This window comes from Rhinopithecus bieti, unplaced genomic scaffold (assembly GCF_001698545.2).
Source record: "Rhinopithecus bieti isolate Rb0 unplaced genomic scaffold, ASM169854v2 scaffold_13577, whole genome shotgun sequence".
Lineage (NCBI taxonomy): Eukaryota > Metazoa > Chordata > Mammalia > Primates > Cercopithecidae > Rhinopithecus > Rhinopithecus bieti.
This window is the reverse complement of record NW_016807867.1, coordinates 2,399,943-2,409,080: the sequence shown is the minus strand read 5'-3', so window position 1 is coordinate 2,409,080 and position 9,138 is coordinate 2,399,943.

The following is a 9,138-nucleotide window of genomic DNA, read 5'->3' as shown; positions in this document are numbered from 1 at the left end:
TTCATACGTGTGTTGTCTCTCTCTCTCTCCTCGCTCTCTCTCTCCTCTCTCTCTCTCCTCTCTCTCTCTCTCCTCTCTCTCTCTCTTTTTTTTTATTTTTTGGCAAAGTGTTGTTCTGTTACCCAGGCTAGAGTGCAGTGGCGTCATCTCGGCTCACTACAACCTCTGCCTCCCGGGTTCAAGCAATTCTCATGCCTCGGTCTCCCGAGGAGCTGAGATTACAGGTGTGTGCCACCACAGCTAATTTTTGTATTTTTAGTAGAGACAGAGTTTCTCCATGTTGGCTGGGATGGTCTCGAACTCCTGCCCTCATGTCATCCACCTGCCTTGGCCTCCCAAAATGCTGGGATTACAGGCATGAGCCACTGCACCTGGCCGACGCTGTTTTCTTGAGAATGCTACCTGCCGCTTCCCCTCCCTTCTCCTCTTCTTATCAGTCTCCTCTTCTTCCCCCTTCTTCATTTTAATTTTTGGACTATTGGACATACTGCCTTTTACGAAGAGAGTATATGTCTCATAGGGATATCTTTAAATGACAGGCAAATATAGAACAGTCACACACTTCATGTGAGGGGCTGATAGCCTAGCCATATAGATATTTTTATCTTATTCTTTAAATAAATTTGGTACTGGGTGGAAATAAGACAAGGAAAGAAGAAAATCTACTGTTCCAGGAAATATGTAATCCCCAGGTAAAACCAACAATTCAAGGGGACTGTCTGGGGGTAGTTTATTCTGCAAATTGGTGCATTACTCAGAGTTTCTGGGGAAGAGAAAGAAAAGGTGTTATATTACCTAACTCCTTTCTGCAGTTTTGACTGGACATATTTCCTTACTTCCTGCCTGCAATGGTTATGAGGTGTTGGCATGAAGAATGAGAGATCTGTGACGTCTCCCATACGAGGGTGGGGTGCTGCGGGGAGAGGCCAGAGGCTTTGCTCTGGGCTCCCGTAGCACTTGTTATGGTTAAAGCACTCATGGATGAAAGGCTACCGTGTGTATAAATTATTATCATTATTGCAGTAACAGAGTGTATCATTACATCTACAGGATGTCTGAAAGCCCTGAGAAACTGGAATTCGTGGTGAAAAGTGACTTGCCAGAGTTTGAAAGCCTGTGAGGGACTTGGGGATCATCTGATGGAGACACTGGATGACCTGGCAACTCGTGGCAGGTGCAGGAGTGTGTGTACACATGCATGCCTACGTGTACGTGTATGTCTGTGTGTGTGCATGCACGTGTGTGTGCATATGTGTGAGTTCTTAAGACTAAATGGTACAGAGAATGAGGTCAGAATTGTGGAGAGGAAGACGCAAATGGAGTAACAGCATCCCTACCTCTTGAAATGCTGTGCTCTGGGCATTTTGGAAAAATGTAGTGGTCCCAGGGAAGGGATTGTTAGATGGGCTTTTGGGGCTTACATCTTCAGTAGAAAAGTCAGTATACTGTCTAGCTATTTCAAGAGGAACAAAATAAACTCCTGCTCACTAATCCCTCATACAAAGTCAAAGATCGGCTACTTTTGGCCTGAATTTATGCAAATGTTTTCTTTAAGACTCCCCTTCCATCCTGAGAAGGGAAGAACTTGCAAGAAACCATGAAATGTCTATGTTTTGTGTGTGATTTCAACCAAGAAGTGAGACCACTGTTGAAAGTCTTATTTAAATACAACCAATGTTGACAAATTTGGGTTACATATAGCCACGTGTCCCACTTTAATAATCTCCCCAAAGCAATCAAGTAGAAAGCTCCTTTCAAGCAGATGAAAAAAGTGAACTAGGGTTGGTTTGGGATTAATTTATTGTCCTCTGCCTGCACATTGCCACATAGGGTGCCCAGTTTTTTCCCAAGGGCACAGAATGTTGGGAGAAGAGCTGAGGCCTTTTGTTTCACTTCCTGACTCAGAAGAAATGGTACTAATAGGTGTCTTCATGGATTTAATCATTCTAGTTTCTTATCTTCATGTATCATACCTTTCTGTTTCATATCTTTTATCTGAAAAGGCTGCCATCTAGAGTTTTATCCCCTTTTCCATCCAAGAAAAACATACTCAATGTCACCTTGAAATAACTCATTTCCAGAACCATTCATCAACAAAAAATGTGTAGGTAGTTAATATTATTATTGTCATTGCAAACCCTCTTTCATACAAATGTGCCCCTCACTGAAGAATGTCTGACACCACAAAGCAGAGTAAGGATGTAAGATGGGGATCCTCCATGAGTCCATGGATGAAGAAACTGAGCCCAGCCGGACACACCTGACTACAAGATCCTGTGGTCTCATCTAAGGCCTTGCTCTGCTACTATTTGGTTTAGGAACCTACGACAGGTCACTTCACTTACCTGGGTTTCAGTTTCTTCTAAGAAGGTTGGATTCAGTAACGTCTAAGGGTCTTTCTAGCTTGACAATTCTCTAAATCCCATAGTTTTGCATGCACCTCCATGATGTATTAATATGTGAGTCAGTAGGCTGGGGAAGGCAGATTCACCCTTAATCTGGTGGGCACAAAGCAGGCAGAAAAACGTGAAAAGGCAAGACTGGCCTAGGCTCCCAGCCTACATATTTCTCCTGTGCTGGATCCTTCCTGCCCTCAAACATTGAACTCCAAGTTCTTTGGTTTTGAGATTCGGACTGGCTCTCCTTACTCCTCAAGCTTGCAGACAGCCTGTTGTGGGACCTTGTGATCATGTAAGTTAATATTAACAAACTCCCCTTTATCTATATATATATAGCTCTCTTCTATTTGTTCTGTCTGGCTAGAGAGCCCTGACTAATACACGTGGATATAATGTGTAGTGGTAAAGTCTGGGCTTTTAGTGTAACCATCATCTGAACAGTGTACACTGTACCCAACTGGTAGCATTTCACCCCTCTCCTACCCTTCCCCTTTCTTTAGTCTCTAGTGTCTGTTAGTCCAGTCTGTATGTCCATATGTACCCATTGTTTAGCTTCCACTTATAGGTGAGAACATGGTTTTTGATCTGCTGTTTTTGACTCATTTTACTTAGGATAATGGCCTCAAGCTCCATCCATGTTGCTGCGGAAGACATAAGTTCTTTCTTTTTCATGACTGAGTAGTATTCCATGGCATATATTTACCACATTTTCTTTATCCAGTCCTCCACTGTTGGACACAGGTTGATTCCATGACTTTGCTATTGTGAATAGTGCTGCAATAAACATACGCATGGAGGTGTTTTGATATGACGATTTCTTTTCTTGCAGGTAGATACCCAGTAGTGAAATTGCTAGATCAAATAGTCATTCTATTTCTAGTTCTTTGAGAAATCTCCATACTGTTGTCCATAGAGGTTGTACTGATTTACATTCCCACCAACAGTGCATATGTTTTCCCTTTTCTCTGCATCCTTGCCAATATCGGTTGCTTTTTGACTTTTTAATAATGGTTATTCTGACTGGGGTACTTTTCTTTATTAAAGGTTTAAATAAGGCGAATCACCTACTTTCTTTTCTTGTTCTGAAAGTATATCACTAGCTTTTCTTTCCTGTTCTTCTAACAGGTCCTTCTTTTTTCTTTGGCGTTGGCTGTAGTGAAAAACTATTCCATTTACAGTTGGAGAAAACACAAGATCAAGAAGAGCTTCTTTCTTGAAGTCTACTCATATTGGTGGCTGCTTCCAGACTGGTTCAAGCATCATTATTTTTACTGAACTGGCTGGGCGTTGGAGCACAAGTGGGCTCTTTGGAGTTTGCTGAAAGATAATGGGGACGTTGAGTCAGGGTTACACCACCCAATCGGAGTCCAGTTGCGGTCATTCTGAGATATTCTAATTTTTAAAAATCCTGACAGATGGCTTTGCTCAAAGAACAATGTGCAATCTGATTTTTAGTTTCAGTTATTGGCCAGTTTTATAAACTCAAGGTAGGGTCATTTGCTGAGTTTAAAGTCAGAGCTTTAACATGATTCAAAGTTTGAATTCATTTAGAAGGTATGAAGTGATTACAATGTGTCAGGCATCTTACTAAGCTCTGGGGAATGAGAAATAAGACACAGTTTTCAGGGAGTGTAAACATTTCCTTTTATGCACATATATTGTGTGTGGGTTTTTGTTTGTTTAGTTTTGTTTGTTTGTTTTGAGACAGAGTCTCGCCCTGTCCCCCAGGCTGGAGTGCAGTGGCACGATCTCAGCTCACTGCAACCTCCGCCTCCTGGGTTCAAGTGATTCTCCTGCCTCAGCTTCCTGAGTAGCTGGGATTACAGTCACCCACCACCACGACCGTCTAATTTTTGTATTTTTAGTAGAGATGGGGTTTCACCATGTTGGCCAGGCTGGTCTCAAACTGCTGACCTCAGGTGATCCACCCACCTGTGCCTCCCAAAATGCTGGGATTACAGGTGTGAGGCAGCATGCCTGGCCCCTTTTATGCACATATATTGTGTTTTAAAAATTAGTATATGTGTACAGTATTGCCCCCTTATCCAAGAGGCATATGTTGCAAACATGGATATGCTGGACAAAGGGATGATTCAGGTGCCAGGTAGGATGGAGCAGAATAGTGAGAGATTTTATCATACTACTCAGAATGACGTACAGTTTAAAAGTTAAGTTCATTTTTGAAATTTTCCATTTAATATTCTGGATTGCAGTTGATTGCATGTAACTGAAACTGCAGAAAATGAAACCACAGATAAGGTGGGACTACCGTAAGTATTCGTTAATTCATTTAGCAGGCTCTATACGAGGCACTGGCAGAAGGCAATGACTGTGATGTAGTATTTGCCCTCGTATCATTACAGATAAACACTTCACTGCAACAAACTATACTGATTTGGTGGGGAGACAAAGAATAACAACTTGAATTCCAGTACAATGTGATGAAGTGCATGAAGGAGCACATTCCAGGCAACCAGAGCAGGCTGCCCTGAGGTGCTGAGCTCTGCAGGGTCTTGAAAATGGTAGCTCTTAGGAGAACTGTGTTGAGGAAGAACTCTGGTGCATGGCTGGCCAGATACCTTGGTTACCAGAAGAGTCACTCCTCTCTCATTTCAGCTGGACTTTTTCATCAAATTAGTTTTTCCTTACCTTTCCTGTCTGATTTCTTTTGGCATCCAGTGAAGGCATATAAAGTGTCACCTAGAGGTTATTTCTGTCTAGCAAGCTCACTTCTCCCAGGTGTCTGGAAGAGTGGGTTTTGCAAAGGGTTGTTAGGCAATTGTGTGATTATCTCTTTCCCTTCTTCTTTTTGTTTTCCCTAGGTGCATCTCTACTGTTAGAAGTGAACACACAGAGTTTTCAACTACAGTATCTAATTTTCAAGGGAAGAGTTCATGGAGAATTGCTTCTTACAGTGGCTAATAAGTATTTGTCTGCAGTACTGCTTCAGAAAGTCCATGTATCTCTGAGTTGGTATAGCAAATTTCAATCAATCTAGGTTTTGTTCTGTCTTTAGCTCCAAGACAACGATCCCATTGGTCTGCTGTAGCTAATGACCAGTTTTATTTCCGTTGTTACTGCTGTTGGACATTTCTTGGATGCTCGATACTGTGATATGAGCATTTTTATTGTGGCTGACAAACACTTGTATTGGTCTATCTGGAAAAGTCCTTCCCTATTTGAATCTTATTTTTCTCTGTGTATAGAGTTCATTGTTTTTGAACTTTGTGTTTCGACTGTGACCTAAATTGCTTCTTGACGAACAAGGAATTGGGGCAGGAACTCGTTTTACTTAGCATTTAGGTACTTTTTTTGGACAGCATTGTTTTTTAGGGCAATTTCGATTCAGTATGTTAGACATCTTCAGATCATGGCCCCAATTTTTCTATAATGGGCATGCACTTCATCTCCGGCTTTCTGGTTTTAATGTGCTGTTGGATGAGGGAGCCTAAAAAGCAATTATGCTAGAGTTTTACAAAAGAACACCTGGGAGAAATCCCCTCAGAGTTAACACAACACAGGTGAGTGTGAAGACAGGTGTTGAGGTAGGAGAACCAGAACAGTGATTGCATGAAGACACCAACTCACTGCTTTTTTTATGAGGACAGCCTCTTTCTGGCCACCAATTATATTTTATTGTGTTTCGGTAAATCAAAATAACCGATTGTAACTAAAGGAAATTTCAAAATGAATAAGATAGAGGTTCAACCATTATTATACAAACATGCTACTGTATGAATACTATGTTAAGAAAATTCCAAAACTCTACCTATAGGGAAAATAAAGGTTGGAAGGAAATAATCCAAAACATTGACAGAGAAGGGGCTATGGAGAATGTATCTTCCACATTTTTCCATTTTCAAAACTTCCTTTCATGTACACATGTTGTGTTTTTAGGATAAATATATAATTAATTTATGTATTTTGCTGGGCTGTATGCTAGACACTGATGATAAGGCAATGAGCAGGAATTGCCCCAGAATTACTACAAATAATCAATTTACTATAAGAGCTACTATAATTAATATGTGAAAAGTGCACCTGGGAGCTCGAGAAATAAAGAAACAGGAAAGCTCTGCATGTATCTTAAGTTTATCCCTAAGTATTTCATGTTTCAGATGCTATAGTAAAATGCAATTGTAATGTTTTCCCTTTTTTTTTTTTTTTTTTTTTTGAGACAGGGTCTCGCTCTGTTGCCCAGGTTGGAATACAGTGGCATGATCATAGCTCACTGCAGCCTTGATCTCTGGGTTCAAGTGATCCTTCTGCCTCAGCCTCCCAAGTTGCTGGGAATACAGGCACCACACCAGGCTAATTTTTTGTATTTTTTGTATAGATGGGATTTCACCACATTGCTCAGGCTGGTCTTGAACTCCTGGGCTCAAGTGATCCACCTGCCTTGGCCTCTGAAAGTGCTGGGATTACAGATGTAAGCCACAATTTCAATTTTCAGTTATTCATAGCTAGCATATAGGATGCAATTGGTTTGTGTGTGTATATATGTGTGTGTGTGTGTTTTATTTTTTATTTTATTTTTTTTCGAGGTGGAGACTCACTCTGTTGCCCAGGCTGGAGTGCAGTGGTGTGATCTCGGCTCACTGCAAGCTCTGCCTCCCGGGTTCACGCCATTCTCCTGCCTCAGCCTCCTGAGTAGCTGGTACTACAGGCACCCGCCACCATGCCTGGCTAATTTTTTGTATTTTCAGTACAGACAGAGTTTCACCACGTTAGCCAGGATGGTCTCGATCTTCTGACCTTGTGATCTGCCTGCCTTGGCCCCCCAAAGTGCTGGGATTACAGGCGTGAGCCACCATACCAGGTCCTGGTTTGCATTTTGACCTCAAATGCTTTGATCTTGCTAAATTCATTTATTAGACCTACTGCTTTTCTTTTTTGTAAAGTCCTTAGGATTTTGTAAGTGCATGATCATAGAATTATCAAATATAGGCTTTTGTTTCTTTCTTTGTACATATGAATGGCTAATAAGCACATTAATAAATGTTCAAAATTACTAGTCATCACAGTGAGATACCACCTCACAACCTTCAGAATAGCTAATGTAAAAAAGACGGAGGATAGTTGGCTGGGCGTGGTGGCTCACGTCTGTAATCCCAGCACTTTGGGAGGCTGAGGCAGGTGGATCACGAGGTCAGAAGATCGAGACCATCCTGGCTAACACAGTGAAACCCTGTCTCTACTAAAAATACAAAAAATTAGCCGGGCGTGGTGGCGAGCACCTGTAGTCCCAGCTACTCAGGAGGCTGAGGCAGGAGAATGACATGAACCCGGGAGGCAGAGCTTGCAGTGAGCTGAGATTGCGCCACAGCACTCCAGCCTGGGTGACAGAGACTCCGTTTCAAAAAAAAAAAAAAAAAAAAAAAAAAAAGACGGAGGATAGTTTTGGTGAGGATGTGGAACAACTGAAATTCTCATGCTGTTGGTGGGGAAAGGAAATGTTACAATCACTTTTATTTATATCTTTTCATTCTTTATTACAATGTCTAGGAGCTCAAGTACAATGCTAAATTGAAGTGGTGAGAGTGAATATCCCTGCTTATTCCTGATCTCAGTGGAAGGCATTCCGTTTCTTACCATGTAGTATGTTACTGTAGAAGTTTTACTTTTTGGGTTTGTTTGTTTGTTTTTGAGACAGGATCTCACTCTGTTGCTCAGGCTAGGGTGCAGTGGAGCCATCACAGTTCACAGCAACCTTGAACTTCTAGGCTCAAGTGATCCTCCTAAACAGCTGGGACTACAGGAGTGCACCACCAGGCCTGGCTAGTTTATCATTATTGTTAATATTTGTAGAGACAGGATCTAATTTTGTTGCTCAGGCTGGTCTTGAATTCCTGGCCTCAAGTGATCCCACCACCTCAGCCTTCAGAGTCATTGGGATTACAGGCATAAGCCACTGTACCTCATTTATAGGCTTTTTAAACATAGATTTTCCTGGCTGGGCACAGTGGCTCATGCCTGTAATCCCAGCACTTTGGGAGGCTGAAGCGGCCACATCACTTGAGGCCAGGAGTTGGAGACCAGCCTGGCCAACATGGGAAAACCCTGTCTCTACTAAAAATACAAAAATTAGCCAGGCATGGTGGTGCACACCTGTAATCCGTGCTACTCAAGAGGCTGAGGCACGAGAATTGCTTGAACCAGGAGGCGGCGGTTGCAGTGAGCCAAAGTTGGGCTGCTGCACTCTAGCCTGGGTGACAGAGCAAGACTTTACCTCAAAAAAACTAAAACAAAAAGAACATAGGTTTTCCTTATCAATGGGAAGACGTCTTTCCTATTACTAGTTTACTAGCTCTCATTATGAATAGGTGTTGAAATTTGTTAAAGGTTTTCTGAGCATCTATTGAAATATTTATATTTTGCCTTATTAAAAGTATACAAATTACATTAATTTATTATTGAATGTTAAATCAGGCTTTACATCTCATTTGTTCAAGATGTAGTCATCCTTTTACATTTTGCTGTGTTTGACTTGGTACATTTGGCTAAGAATTTTTTGAGTCTGTATTCTTGAGGGATATTGACTTGTTTCTTTTTTTAATTATTATACTTTAAGTTCTAGTTTAAGTCTGTTTTATCAGAGACTAGGATTGCAACCCCTGCTTTTTTTTGTTCTCCATTTGCTTGGTAGATCTTCCTCCATCCCTTTATTTTGAGCCTATGTATGTCTCTGCATGTGAGATGGGTCTCCTGAATACAGCAGACTGATGGGTCTTGACTCTNA